Source organism: Castor canadensis, chromosome 7, assembly GCF_047511655.1.
Source record: "Castor canadensis chromosome 7, mCasCan1.hap1v2, whole genome shotgun sequence".
Classification (NCBI taxonomy): domain Eukaryota; kingdom Metazoa; phylum Chordata; class Mammalia; order Rodentia; family Castoridae; genus Castor; species Castor canadensis.
The window spans coordinates 118225590-118240943 of NC_133392.1; the positions used below are offsets into that span (position 1 = coordinate 118225590).

The window sequence follows — 15354 nt, forward strand, 5'->3', positions numbered from 1 at the left end:
CAGGGACTAAATAAAAGAGAAAATGAACTTAGAAGGTTCCAGAGGGTGAACCTATGTAGATGAAATTCAGACTGGTATCTGAAGTCTAAGGGTTAACCAGGCAAGACGTCTCTAAGTGCATGGAAAGGCTGGAAGGCAAGCTAGAGAAAAAGAGAAAAAGGGGGAAAGTGGGCCCTAAAATGGTCACAGAGATGGTTTCATGAACACTGATTTGGGACTTTGTACCAATATAATAGGGAGGCCAATAGAGTGTTAGGTCAAGAAGTGACACTGCTAGATAAAAAGGTCACTCACTTCAGTGTACAGAGTGGATTTAGGGATGTTAATGTGAAAGTTTCTAAGGTAAATACTTATGTCATGATTAAGGGTAGTAACTTAGGGAGGGGAGAAGTAGGTAGATTTTTAGGAGGTAGAATGTACAGAAAGTGGAGCTTGGTTAAATGTGGGTTTGAAAGTAAAGGAAGCCTTTCAGTTTCTGGTTTGAGCTACTGTGTTGGTTCTACTTACTGGGAAAAGAACATAGAGGAGAGAGAGAGAGAGAGGGAGAATAAGAGGAACTAGAGAGACCTGATTTTAAATGCTGATGTGTGCATACACAAATTACTTAAAATTTCAGAGCCTTAATTTTCTCATCTATAAAATGAAGGTATCTGTAGTGTTGACATTCAATGAGGTTTGCATGCACAATGACTGTCACAGAGTAGGAGCATAATAAATGAGATTCCTCCTCTATCCTCTGCCTAGTTAGTCTAATTCTCCAATCTTATCTAGTGTTATCTGCCTATTTAGTCTTAGCTTCAATTAACTGATTAAAGAAGTATTATGCTTATGTGATGAGAATTCAAGCCTGATCAGAAGACTGCTTCTCAGTAAGTGACTGTGTGGTATTGGAAAATGACTGCTCCACTCAGTGTTTAAGTGTTCTATATGAGGAAGAGTCACTCTGGATGATTTCTTGTTTTGTTTCTTATTTGCAATGCTGGGAATCAAGCCCAGGGCCATGTACACGCTAGGCAAGTGCTCTATCTCTAAGCTACATCCCCAGCCAGTCTTGATGGTTTCTGAAGGTCCTCTCAGTTTAATGAGTAAATTATATTGCAGTCATAGCGTCTCCCAATGTTGTAGCAATGCTGTGGGGAACTATGTTGTGGGTACAGGACTGTGGGGGATGAGAAAGATCACATTTCAGTTTCATTCAGGACAGCATGTAGCATCTCAGAAGCAGCCTTGGTTACTGACAGCAGTGATATGGCAATTGCCTCAACATACTCACATTTCACTCTCCTTGTTAGATGTTAATGGTGGGAGATATTTATATCAGTTTCTTAAAAACCAACATCTTCATGGATTGGGTGAGCCTGAAAGAGAACCACACGTGAAAATGGAAAATGCCACAAAGCTACATTTTCAGGACAGTATAGAGAAGTAAGAATCTGTTCTTCATTACAGACAAGAATGTTTTCCTAGATAGTAGGCAGACATAAGTGTACTATTTTAGAATGAGGGGGTTGATGTCTCCAGTGTCCACTGTACTGGTGAGACCACAAACTAGGGATAATGTTTGAGTTGTCATGTGTAAAACTTCAGGCTCTGGAATTAGACAGTCATGAGTTCAAAATATGACACTGCTACTTTCTAGCCGTGTAACTCTGGAAAAGAAATTTAACTAATAAGGTTCAGTTGACTTATCTTAAAATAGAGATATCAATCACAACACCTTTCCCATAGGCTTCTTATAAGGATTAAAGAACAGAGTATGGCTAAAGGAATGAGCACAGTGTTCGGAAAATAGTGCTGCTGTTGATGCTGCTGCTACTGCTGCTTTTCCTGAGATTTGGGCTACAAAAGATTCAAGACCAAACCTGTTCCTTATGTCTGGAGTCTTTTCTGGGAGTAAGAAGTACTGGGGTTTGAACTCAGAGCTCTATACTTTCTAGGCAGGCACTCTACCAGTTCAACCAAGCCTCCAGCCCTTTGGGCTCTGGTTCTTGTGTTGATAAGCTCTCAATTTTTTCCCAGGTCAGCCTATACCACCATCCTCTCATTTTACACTTCCTTATGTCTCTGGGATGACAGGCATGTGCCACCATACACAGTTTTTTTCTGTTGAGATGGTGTCTTACAAACCTTCCCCCACTCCCTGTCTATGCCTGGAACCACTGATCTTCTCAATTGCAGCCTCCCATGTAGCTGGATGGCAGGTGTGCACTACCAGCAGCAGTTCTTGTGGAGTCTACCAATTGAAGTTACTTGGATGATGGTAGAGAACATGAAGAACTCTGATCATAGGTTTTCAAGGACTAAAGAGTCACACTGAGGAGGGAAATAGGCTTGGAGATGGGGTTCAACTACCAGATGGAGAATTGGATTCAATGGCTTTTAACATCTGTTTTGAGTCTGAGATTCTGGGATTCAATGGAAAGTTGAGAAGTAAATTGCTTGCTTTCCCTTCTGTGTAGTTCATATTTGCAAAATACATTCTATTCTTGTTGGATGCATAGGAATAAAGAAATAAATAAGGTATCTTATCCCTCAAAGAGCTTATATACTAATTTGATATCCTAAGACGATGAGGCAGAAAAGTCAAGAGACTTGTTTCTTTCTTCAAATCTACATTTGAACATTAATGTTTTCTGCAAGGCTTAGACCTCAGTCTTTTCCTCCATACAATGGGGCTCACATTAACCTTAAAGTTTGCAGTTATTTTGAGAATCAAATGAAATAATAAATGTGGGGAGCACATCAACATTTGATTTAACAAACAACTGCTAGGTACTGAATGAAACATTGCAATCTTCAGATTTTTCTTAAAGGCATAAAGAAGTCCCACACTCACATTTTAAATTAGAACAGTTCCAAGTTCAGGAGACAACGCCCTCCCAAGAGGTTTTACTGGGAACACTGATAGCTCCTTCTCAAGTCCATAGTAGAGGAGGACACTGTAATTCCCCTTCCTAAAGTTTGGTGTCAAAAGACTCAAGAAAAGTCCAAATAAAAACAGGAGATGCTCAGTGAGTGCCCCTCCACTACACTAAGGACTGCTCATCTTTGAGTTGCTTAAACAGTGAGCCAGCAGAGTGATCACTGTTGCCATGGCATGGAGAAATAGGAGAGGGATGGTAGGGTCAGATTCCAAAGAACAATCACAGTACAGGTGAATTTCCCATCATCAGGGAGTGGTGTATTGAGTTGTTTTGTTGCCATCCCTGAAGCAGGATTCTTAGTAAGATAGGGATACCATAGAAGCAAAGACTATGACCAGAATGCCCTTAGAAGAAAGTGAAGTGGGCAAGTGCAAACCAGTAATTTCATGTTGGGATGCTTATTGGAGATGGCCACAGTAGAGGACTTTGAAGAACCAGGAAAAGTACCCCATGAAAAAGCCACAATTTGGAAGTACTTTCTGCCTACCAAGAGAGAACCAGTGGCTAGTCAGTGTTACAGAAGCATCACAAGTCCGCAGCCTGCCCTAAGCATGTAAGAAGGGAAAATACATTTGCCTATCTCCGGTAGGAAGCTCAGGAGAAAAGGAGGGGGAAGAAAAGTATAGGAGGGCTGACCATGGGTGGTTTCATATACCATGGTCCCTGCTCTCAAGGACAAAAGACACTAGTCAAATCTGCATGAGTGAGGAGGGACGATTAAAACAAATACAAGACCAAGTTCTAAAATGAATGGCAGTATTTTTAGAATTGGAACGAAGGCTGTGCATGGTGGTTCATGCTTGTAATCCCACCTACTTGAGAAACAGAAATAGGATGCCAGCCCAGGAGAGAGGACGAGAGATAGCAGGACCCTATTTTAAAGAGCAAACCAAGGTGGAATATGCCTATGATCCCAGCTATGTGGGAGGCATAGGTAAGAGGATCACACATTGAGGCTGGCCCCAGGCAAAAAAGTAAGACCTTACCTAAAAAATAACTAAAGTAAAAATGGCTGGAGGAGTGGCTCAAGTAGTACAACACTCACCTAGCAAGTGCAAGACAAAGAATCAGGCCCCAGTACTACCCCACCCCCACACACAATGTTTTTAATGGAATGAGATTTTCTAAGTAACTGAGAGTAACCAAGAGGTATGGAGTCATTGAGATGTGTGTGATATAGGCAATTTGCATCCAGCCCTAAAATGGAGGTATAACAGAATATAGTTAATACATGTTTAGCATAAAAATAAAATCACTTTGTCCTTCAACAAATTGCAGTATCTTACTGTAGGTAATTGCACTAAAACTGCTTAATGAATGAAAGAGATCAGTCCATTGACCCCGTTGCTTGGTGGATTTTGATCTAGATTAGAATTTCTTAAGCCTTCAAGAGAAAAAAAAAGAAATCCTCATAGTGCAATTCTATTAGTTTCTTTAATGCATGCTTATAATTATCATTGCTGTCATTCATGCTGCTACAGTTGTATGAAGGCAAGAGTTCACTCACTTATGGACCTGTCTAAGCAAGTAATCTTTGCTTCTTCTGGATGCCCTGGGTTTTGCCACTGGACCTGATGATACTGAGCTAAGAGAAGATGCTTTCTTTCCCTGCAAGCACTTAAATACAGTCCTCTGGCTCTGTGGGCAGGAAGCATTGAGATGTTCTTGGTGCTCCTCCCATACACCTTGTACATCCTGGCTGGTATCTTCTTACTTTCTGAAACCACAAAAGGTCACACTGTCCAGTGTGCCAGGCTGTAAATACCAGGGGATTAAGCTGCAGTTTCCTGGTAGGATAATATACGCTTTCTTGACTGTCTTCCTTCCTCTCTTTCTCTTCCAGCTACTTTCTGCTGTTGTCCATTTACCTCAAATAATCCCTTAGTATTTGAAAGTTTATCTAAAGGTCTCAGAAGACCCAAACTAAAAGAATAAGGGTTATAGTTCTGTACTGGACACTTGTTCAATGAGAATAGGTCTAAACTTCCACAATGTGGAAAATAACAACATAGCTGTCCCATAATGTCTCTGTCCAGAAAATTTATAAAACATTGTGGGTAGGTCCTTTCAACTGCTAACTTGGCTTTGAAATATCCAGCCTCCTAAGCCCTAAAGTCATTTTGTTACTGATAGCAGGTCATTGCTCAGATTCTAATACCTCACTTTCCCTGGTTATGTAAGGGATTTCTTATGATGCTGAAGGTGTCCTGAGAGTTAAAACCTTAAAAATATCTGGTTTCTGTTAAGAGCAAGTCTGTAGGATTAGAAATTTCTTAATGTATAATTATGAAACACACAATACTAGATGTAGTTCCTCTGACGTCTTTCATGTACTTCCATTCCTATTGTTGCTCAGCTTCAGGCTTCTAGAGAGAAGAAAATCTCTGAATCTTAAAGGGGACAGACAGTTGGAATTCCTGAAGTGGACTCTTGATACCATACCCATACCCACATTTCTTTGGAGGTTATAGTATACCTTAGAACCCACTTCTACATAACCTCATTAACTGCATAGAAGAAGTTAAAAGGGTCCCTGCCTGGCAGGTGGAACAGGGTAATAGCTAGTATATCCATTCAAGCCAGTGGACTGTCAGAGGTCACTACAGTGTAAGTAGTCATCTAACTGGGAATCCATCCAGGGGTGACTGGCAAATAGCATCACAGAATAACAGGAACTATGAGGGCTCTACGGTTGGAGGTTGGGCTCAAGTCTTAGCAGCAGATTCATAAGAGCATTGTGGTTCCTTGCCTGCATCTGTGAAAGTAGAGATGAGGTCCAAGGATGTTCTACAATATTATAGTAATTACAGAAAGAAAATTGCCACAAACCACCCAGGCTAATAGGCCAACTTCCTTATTTTTATTTTGAAAATGCTGCAATTCATCGTGCTCATATACTCAGCAGAAACATTGAATAACATCTATGTCATTTTTACTAGGAAAACCCCATAAAAATGACTGATAAACACAAATGTGATTCGAATACTATTTGTTCATCCTTATATCTCCTCCAAGACATGTTTCTTAAGATCGTATTTCAATCATAACTTTGTATTCTCAACACCCAGCAGATGAATTGTTATATAGTAGACACTAAGTGCAGTATTTGTTGAGCGAATGCTGAATAAGAACCATTTGTGACCTCAGCACTTAACACAATGTTCTAGCATGCAAGCCATTTGCTGAACAGCTGAATTAAGTATACAAAATATAGTACAATGTAGCAATCATAATGGGGCTAGGGAATCCATTAAAATGAGTTCTTGTGCATGTTCTTTTATGTATAAGCAGGAGTGGGGCTAACTGCAGAGATGGGAAGAAAGTGAAGCTTTAATGGGCTACTTAATCCCCTAAGAGAACAGCACAATTATAGCTACCCAATAGCACAACAGAGATTTTTCTCCCCAGTCCTGAAATGCTGCTCACCCACATCATTGGTTTCAAATATTTCACAGCAACCACTAAATGGAAACAGACAATCACAGATATGCCTTGTTTTGCAAACATGTAAATAGAGAGGTTAAGCAAGTTGGCCCCTGTCAGTTTATGCGACTGAGAACTTGAGAGTGTCAACATTTGCAGTTCCTCTCCCAGAGCACCTAGTTTGTCATTCATGCATTGTTTCCCTAAATGATACCCACTTGACAGTATTTACCTAGGAGTTAGCTCCAAGAACAGTACTAAAATTGATGAGAACTTTATAATGTGAGCTAGGAATAAAACTGGCAAAGGAGGGATTAATTTCTGAGAGGAAGAGGTGGTACGGGATCCTCGAAAGAGGTAGGAGACTGGGTTTTATCCCTACTCCTGGCACTGACCTAAAACCTCTCTATACTTGTTTCCCATTTCAAAAGTAAAGGGGTTCTGAGGTATGATGCTGTGTTTCTCTTCAAGGTTTTCCAGGTAAATTAGGGGACATAAAAGCATGAGGTCTTGGGAGTACCACCAGGAACCATCAAGAGAGAAGGTAAGCCAAGTTCATAAAGCAATTTAATCCTTAGAAGCAAATCCCAGCCAACAGACGGGCTGTGATTCCCTTTGCTGTTTTCCTACTTTTGTGCCAAGCCCAAAATGCTAAGTCATTGCTTTTGCTAGAAGGATATTTTCTTATTGCATTCTGAGGATTTGAACAAATATTTTCATTTTAAGGAAAGCTTTGAGAACATTTTCAAATTGAAGGTTAGGTTTTCAGGATAAGAGGAGCCTCCATTCAGCAACGTGGAGCTTCTAGGTTTGGGCAGACCCTGTGCTTGGAGACAGGAGCTCAGCTTCTGCTGTGTTCCACTCTGACATGGCTCTTTCTTTCCCAGGAAACTGACATGGCTCTGGCTAAGCCTGTGGGCCCTGTGGTTACCATGGCAGTGCTTTGTTGAGGGGCAGACACCAACAACACATTTAGCTTCAGCCTCACGACTGGTGAGTAGGCCACCAACGTGGAAAACAGCGAGACCTGCTTCCTCCTTTGCCCCCCCTTTGCACAGAAGCCTGTCTGAAATTCCATTCTGGTCCTTACCCCTTTCCTAAAACCAGGCAGATTTTCCAATTTCAGAGAAAGGACAGCTTGCAAAATTACCAGGTCAACAAAATAAAGCATCACTTGCTGGTTATCCTATGAACCAGCAAACAAGAATGAGGTTCCTATAACTTTTCCATTTATTATATTTTTAAGTACTTGATTCTAGTTATTAGACAGGAAAAAATGAAACTGTGGTAGAACATGAGTAGCTTTTTTGTTTTCCTCTTTTCACAACCTTGGGGTTGTGAACTCAGGGCCTCACAAGTGCTACTATTTGAGTTACAACTCCAGTTCTTTTAGCTTTAGTTGTTTTTTCAGATAGGATATTAGGCTTTCGCCCAAGCAGGACTTAAACCATGATCCTCCTACCTCTGAATCCTGTGTGGCTGGGATTACAGCTGCAAGCCACCTTACCCAGCTATAAAACTAGGGTTTTCTTATACTGGCAGGAAAAAAAAAAAAAAAAGATGTCACATTTAAAAATAGCTCTGTGTTAAACAAGGCTCCAAAAGTGGTTATTCATATATTGTCAATTCATTCTTTAGGTAGCATTTTATAAGGAGTAGAAGAAATAAGCTTCATACATTAATGTGTATTTGCTCTTAAAAACTCCTATCAGAAATGAAGTTTTCCAGCCTCCCCTGAATTCCCAGATTAGAAAATTTCTCTCTGATCTGATTCTCATGGTTGGCATGGATGGCCCCCTAATGCCCACATGTTAAAAGCTTGTCCTCCCAGGTGGCGCTAGTAGGAAGTGGTAAAACCTTTAAGAATTGGTGCCTTATCCTTGAGTGGGATCATGTGACCTTGGTCTTTTGCTCTTCCTCTCTGGTTTTGTTTCCTGGGTGGTGAGGTGAATTACCATGATGTGCCACCCTCACAACAGGCCCAAAACAATGGAGTCATTTAAACATGGAAAAGAACCTCTGAAATTATGAATCAAAATAAACTCTCTTCATAATTGCCTCAGGAAAACTGATTAACACACCTGGCAGACTAGACTTTGTTTTGTCACTGGCCAAAATATATGAAAATTAGTATTCCTGTCTCTAATCAGAATAAGCACCTGTGTCTCATCCAGGTTTATGCCTCTCAATTCCTTAGGGACTTTGCTGAATTCTGCTTTCTCAGTGAGCCCACCTTATTTAAACTTTCAACCTATCCTTCACCCTTTCCTTACTGTTTTCCTCAGAACATATATACTAACTGACATACTTAGTTGTTTATTTACTTATTGTCTCAGTTTCTTTTTATTGTCTGTCTTCTTTAACTAGAGTGTAGACTTTACAAAGGCAGTCTTTGTTCATTGATGTATCTCAAAAACCTGAAATAGTGTCTGACATATACTAGCTCCTCAATAAATACTTGCTGAATAAGTGAACAGGGAAAAAGAAAACATCCAGGGTCCTTCAGGTAAAATACTAGAAATTTATTATCCTGTTGTGGTTAAAGTTGGAAGACTAGATTAAACAAAGATTAAGAAACACATTTATGAGGTAGAGGAATAATGGCTACTGTGTTATCTTTAATAATATTATTTGTTCCCATCCGTTAGACCTTGAATCTGGTACAAGGATTTGACCCAGATAACGTGAAGGAAAAACTATGAGATCAGTGTCTTTGGTTAAGGTTTAATGAGCTACGAGGATTCCTTCTTGAATTGAGAGGACAAAGGGTCAAAGGAGGTATTACATGACTCCTTTCAGAAGGAACTAATTGATTTCTTGGGACTTTTCTCCACCAGACAATGGGAAGCTATCATGAGCAGGAGAGATAGGCAGAGCCACATTCACCATTAATCTCTTTAGATTCTCCAAAGGGAAAAAAAAGGCTTTCATGGCCAAATCATGTTAGGAAACCTTGTATATTTCACAATCCACGATACCATGATAAAGGATTTGAGATATCCTGCAAGAATTTATTTAAGTTTGTTTAAACCCAGTGTTTTATTTGACCTCAGAAGTCTGTTTTCTTTTCTTTTTTTCTTTTTGTTTGACATCTTGTGCAAATATGTTTCTTTTGCTTGTGAAATTTTCCTTAAATCCCTCTTTCCTTCCCATCTACCCACATATGGCCTAAATCCTTTTAAATCAATTTTAACTTTAGGGCTAATCTATCGATGACTGCTAGGGAAATAATGTCTTTGGGGAGGCCCCATGCCAAGGATGTCAAAATCTAAGAACTATTTATTGAAAAACTGCTTTAACTAAGGACCTGGTCATAAGTTCATATAATTTTCAATTAAATATTGGGATGCAGGACATATAGAAATGCCACTATTGCAAGGTAGAGGATGGCTAATAGTAAGAGAGAGATCAGATTAAAATAACTTCTGCTTAGCAACACAGAATCGGTGAGAAAAGAAAATAAGGTGGAACTGAGGGACTGGGTGAATTTCGGAAAACTGACTGTCTCTAGAGTTAGAGAAGATGATCAGTAAACTAATGTCCAAAGCTCAGAAGAGCTGGGAGAACACATGCTTAGTTTCAACAGGCATCAGCAGTCACAGAACTTCCATCAATAAGGTTAAATGGCATGTATTTATTCAGCTAATATTTACTAACATATAATGGTCATTGTCTAGGAATATAGAAAATGATAAATATAGCCTTTATTCTGGGGATCACATTCTAATAGGGAGGACAAAACGGATCCATGGTGAATGATAGTTTTACATTTCAGAAAATTCTGGGTTCGGTATGGGATTTCAGGAAGAAGGTGATACTGAAAGTCAGAAGGAACTTGACCTTGTTGGGTATTACACTCTTTCATATCAGGACCCTGATTTCTGAGATTTGAGGAAGAAGTCAATTTTAGGGAGTGAGTTAGCAAGTGGATAACAGCAATGAGGCAGGCATCATGCTAGTCATCATAGTTATATGGTCTTATTTAATTTTCACAAGACTTTGAGTTTTGTATTTTGTTTTTTGGGTGTTTTTTGCTTCTTTTAAAAATTTTTTTTGTTTGTTTATTTGTTTTACAGTGCTAGTTATTGAACCCAGGGCCTTGAGCTTGCTAGGCAAGCTCTCTACCTCTCGAGCTAAGCTCCAGCTCTGAGCTTTGTATTCCACAGATGAGGGACAGAACAGTTTAAGAAGTGGAGTAATTTTCTCAGGATTCTGCAACTTGTAAATATTAGAATCTGGTGTTTTTGTTGAGTTTGGTTTTCATGATCACTCCTAAGTATCCAAGTATTAGTAAGTCAAAAATGCTACAATGTGGAACAAGATCCATACATTTATACATTAAATGTATAGCTCAGATTTTTCACAGTACAGTTGTTTGAATGGGAAATGTTAAGTGCTTACCTAGGTGCTAGCTCATTAGAACCTGTGGAGAACTGGAACCCAAATGAAAGGTGAAAGGTAGTAGTAGGCAGAAGAAGATCCAGAAAATCAAGGTCATCCAAAGCATAAGTCATAAGAGAAAACAAGGAGGAAAAAAATCTTCCCTTAAGTATAGGGTATATAGGGGAAATCTCAGTAGTTGCATAATAAAATATGAAGAATAGGCAGCCAGAAACCACATTTAGACAGCAAATTAAAAATGATGCACTATTCCAATGATTCTAATAGTCTAGAATCTAGACTCCATATAGTAAACTTTGCTTAACCTTTTAATTGACACTTAAGTTCTTTTCTTTTTAAAGTATCTTTTAACTTGCACTTAATGAGGATGATGAAAGTATTTCTTAAAAATAACTAAGCTGCCAGGCATGGGTCACACTGGTAACACCAGCTACTCAGGAGGCAAGATCAGGAAGATCGCAGTTCTGGGCCAGCCCAGGTAAACAGTTTATGAGATCCCATCTCAACCAATAAGGCTGCCTGTGGTGGTACAAACTTGTCATTCAGATACATAGGAGGCTTAAATAGGAGAATTGAGGTTCAGGCCATTTGGAGCAAAAACTTGAGTCTTAATTCCCAAAATAACAAAGCAGAAAGGACTGAGGAAGTAGCTCAAGTGGTAGAGCACCTGCCTAGCAAACTCAAAGTCCTTAGTTCAAACACCAGTATTATCAGAAAAAAAAAAAAAACCTAAGCAAATGCCAATGAAATTAAAAAAAAAATATCCTATTCATTAACAAATCTAAATGTCTCTTTCTAAAGTTTTCTACCTCTCTTTCTCTAGCTATATCTCCTTTCAACAGGTCATTTCTCATGCTTAGCTGATTACTGTCAAACAACGTCGCTAAAAGCATATGTAGTCCTTGTCTGGTCCAATATGGATCCTGTTTTCTTTTTGTGTGTATGTGAATTTCTAGTTTTTATGGCCCTAGACGTCTTCTGTGCATTCTAATAAAGTCCTGTTGGATTTCAGTTTGTTATAGAATAATTATATCTGTCTCTATTTATACCTAGTTACACCTCTCTCTCTATATATCTATACCCACAAAGGAAGAAGAGGTATAACAGGCAGAATGGGCTACTTGTTATCTTCCTTAAACACTCACTTAACAGAAAAACAATAATGCTGCAAACCAGTGATTCAAAAAAAGCTGTCCTATGCATGAATCAAAACCTCACATGGTTCCATATAAATCTATACATAAATTTCATTTGTCAATCAAAAGTATTCTGTTCTTTCTCTCTTGCAAAATATTAGTGAAATAAACTTGGGAAAGTATCAGGTACCCACTATATTTCTTTTTCACTTAAGTTTTAGATCACTGCTTTCTAAGTCGTTTTTCAAATATATTCTCAGATTAATAGTTATTATCTTAGAATGGGAAGGGACCCAGCTCAATCTTCAGATGTGAACTCTGGTTAAAACCCCTACTTTAGTTGCAACATAAAAAGCCATGGAGCTGGAGTATGAAAGTAACTTGAGTACAGACCTATCTATCCTTATAAACCACCATTAAAATAGTCAAAGGAATTTTAAAGGGGTAAAATGTGCATTAAAGCCAAAATAAAAAAGAATGCCATTCATATTCTAGATACCTCGAAGAATTCCTGAAGTTGGACTGAAAGATGCTGTGATTCAAATCCATCCTTTCTGATAAACATGTCCAGCACTAGAGCAGCAAGTAGAAGAGATTCTGGAAAAATCCCAGTATCAGCCCCAACAGAGACAAGAGCTAAAGGTGAGAAGAGACATCTTAGAGAAAGAACATGTAATTTGTTAGCCCTTTTAAAGCTTTGAATCTATAGTAGAGGTCAGCAAATCTTATCTGTAAAGGACCAGATAGTAAATATTTCAGGCTCTGCTGATCATGAGGTCTCTTTCAACTACCCCCCTCTGACATTACAGCAGGAAAACATCTTTAGACAATATGTAATTGAATGAGCATAGCTGTGTTCCAATAAAACTTTATGTGTAAATACTGAGATATGAATTTTTATGTAATTTCCATGTTAAAATATTATTTTTCCTCTTATTCTTTTCCCAACCATTTAAATGTTTTCTTAGCTTGTAGGCCAAACAAAAATGGGTACAGGCAAGATTGGACTACCTGATAATAGTTTGCCAACCTACAACCTCAGAGTCTCTACTTTGTGACCCCAGAGCATATGAAATCACTTAGGAAGTACTGAGAAGGCATGGCAAGCAGTGACACCGAGAATAAGGCCAATGCAGTCACATGGCTTTCCTGGCATGAAAACCTATTCTAATGCATTGTTGGAAAAAGTGAATTGTACAATCTCTTCACACACACACCCACACACACCCCACACATACACACACTCACACACCATGGATTTCACAAATTATTTTTGAAAAACAGTCTATCCAGGAGAAAAATAGGCAAGATAAAGATAAATATATAAGTTGCATGCACAAATAAACAAAACAAATATACAGGCTCTTTATAGATATGAAGAAATAGAAATATCCAAACATATGTGAAAGATTCAACCTCATTACAAATAAAGGAAGAGTACCTTAAAACAACCAGGTTCCACTTTTTATCTATCAAATTGCTAAAAACTGAAAGAACATCAGCCTCTAGAGAGGTTAGTAACCACATGGTCATCCTCAGACTGCTGGTAGTAGTGCCTAGGGTAACAACTTCAAAAAGCCATTCTACTGAGAGGAACTTATCCTATTGAAATAACCAATGATATAACAAAGATTTGTGTGTAGGAAATGCATTATTGCAATGCTATTTATTGTGGGAAAATGTTTGAACCAAGTGTTTAACAGTAGAGGGTTGGTTAAGTATGGCACATTCATAAGACAGAATTCAATATGGCCAATAAAATCATTTATAGATTTTGTTTTGACATGAAAAACTGTTTATAATTTATTATAATGTTATAAGTGAAACAAGCAGGTTATAAAACTATGATCTCAACCTCTAAAATTTTATACTATGTGGGTATGCAGTGTGTGGTGTGCAGTGAGTGTGTACATATGCTTATGGAACTATGGAACAAAGATTGGACACACACTAATAATAGTGATATTCTGTGTGTGGAGCCACCTTATATTTACAAAGATCCCGACAAAGATTACTGTTTTACATTTTATGAAAGGGACCCAGATGGCATACACTCTTGACTTACAGCTTTATGCTTTCAAGTTTAATCAACGTTGCATTGTATGAATATTCTGCACACAGTGGTATAAAGTCTTCTTATGAACAGTATTGTGTATGTCTCCTAATGTATATAAGAAGGAATTTTCTGAAAAATATGCCCTTGGAATAAAATCAACAAGTTGTTTAATAGGAATATTCAACTTTATTAATTAATGACGTAATTCATATTCCTACCAGTAATACAATGTTACTGTTCCATAGTTCTGAAAAATGTTAGCCATGATATAATCAGGTATTGTTTCTTTTCTATCTATTATTTGTCTAGAACTCTGATTAATCATATGTTAGGCCTTTAAATTATTCCTGCTATGTATTTTTAATTTCTCTTTCATACTTCTACTTCTTTTTTTTTGTCTCTGGGTCACATTTTAGGTAATGCATCTGGCTTTCTCTTCTACCCCACTAATTATCTTCTCAGTTGTATATTGTAACTTTTAGCCATTTGTTGATTTCATTTTACTATTATATTCTGTACTTTTGTAAGTTAATTTTGGTACTTTTCTAAATATACTTGCTAATTTCCTATTTACTTTTTAAGATAATTTTCCCAGATGTAAACTTCTTTTAATATTTTCAAAAATATTAAACATTATCATAATGCTTAATATAAATTACATAGGTATTGGATATTTTCAATATATCAAGTCCTCTAGCTCTGATTTTCCCATCTCTTATAAGGCGACCAATCTTATTTGGATTAAGGGTCTACTCTTAAGACCTCTTTAACCTTAAGTAATACTTAAAATACCTATATCTAAATACAGTCATATTAGGGATTAGGACTTCAACATATGAATTTGGGGGGAGGACATAGGTCATTCCATAGCACGCATTAATTTATTAACTTTAATCTCCTTATTCTAATACATTGTACAACTATCAAAATGGAAATTTAAAGTCACCAGACTCTTACAGATGGCTTTTACCCATGATGAAAGCTGTTTTCAGTGAAAATTTTACTCCAGAGTGTCTTCCTTCCGTTCATGTTTGACAACTTCAAATTTCTTACTATATATCCATTTACAGAGCCTGATTCTTGTGCTACTTTTCATCATATCATCTGTTTCATCTATATTTTTCTGAATTTTTGGAGATATTGATCATAATCATTGTCCCTTGTCTGATTAATTCCAGTTATCTTACTCATCAGTTACCAGTTTTGATTGCTTTTTTCTATTATCTGATTTTCAGGCATATATTTGACAGCTTATCCAGTAAGTTTTTCCTGAAGGGCAGGCAGTGTGTCTATCGAAATATAATAGAAAATCTGTCCATAATTTTGACCTTGCAAGTCTTTACGTCTTCAATAGTTTTCCCATATTTATTGCAGCACCATTCACAATAGCCAATATATGGTATCAGTTTATGTG

At 37.8% G+C, this 15354-nt stretch overlaps 1 long non-coding RNA gene across 1 annotated transcript in view; it reads right to left on the bottom strand.

Annotated features, from left to right (window-relative positions):
• The window catches only part of LOC141424936 (uncharacterized), a 158588-nt gene that overhangs the window by 9804 nt on the left and 133430 nt on the right, over nt 1–15354 (bottom strand). The window contains exon 5 of the long non-coding RNA XR_012449902.1: nt 1274–1358. This is a non-coding gene — a long non-coding RNA (uncharacterized lncRNA). The remainder of the gene's footprint in view (nt 1–1273; nt 1359–15354) is intronic.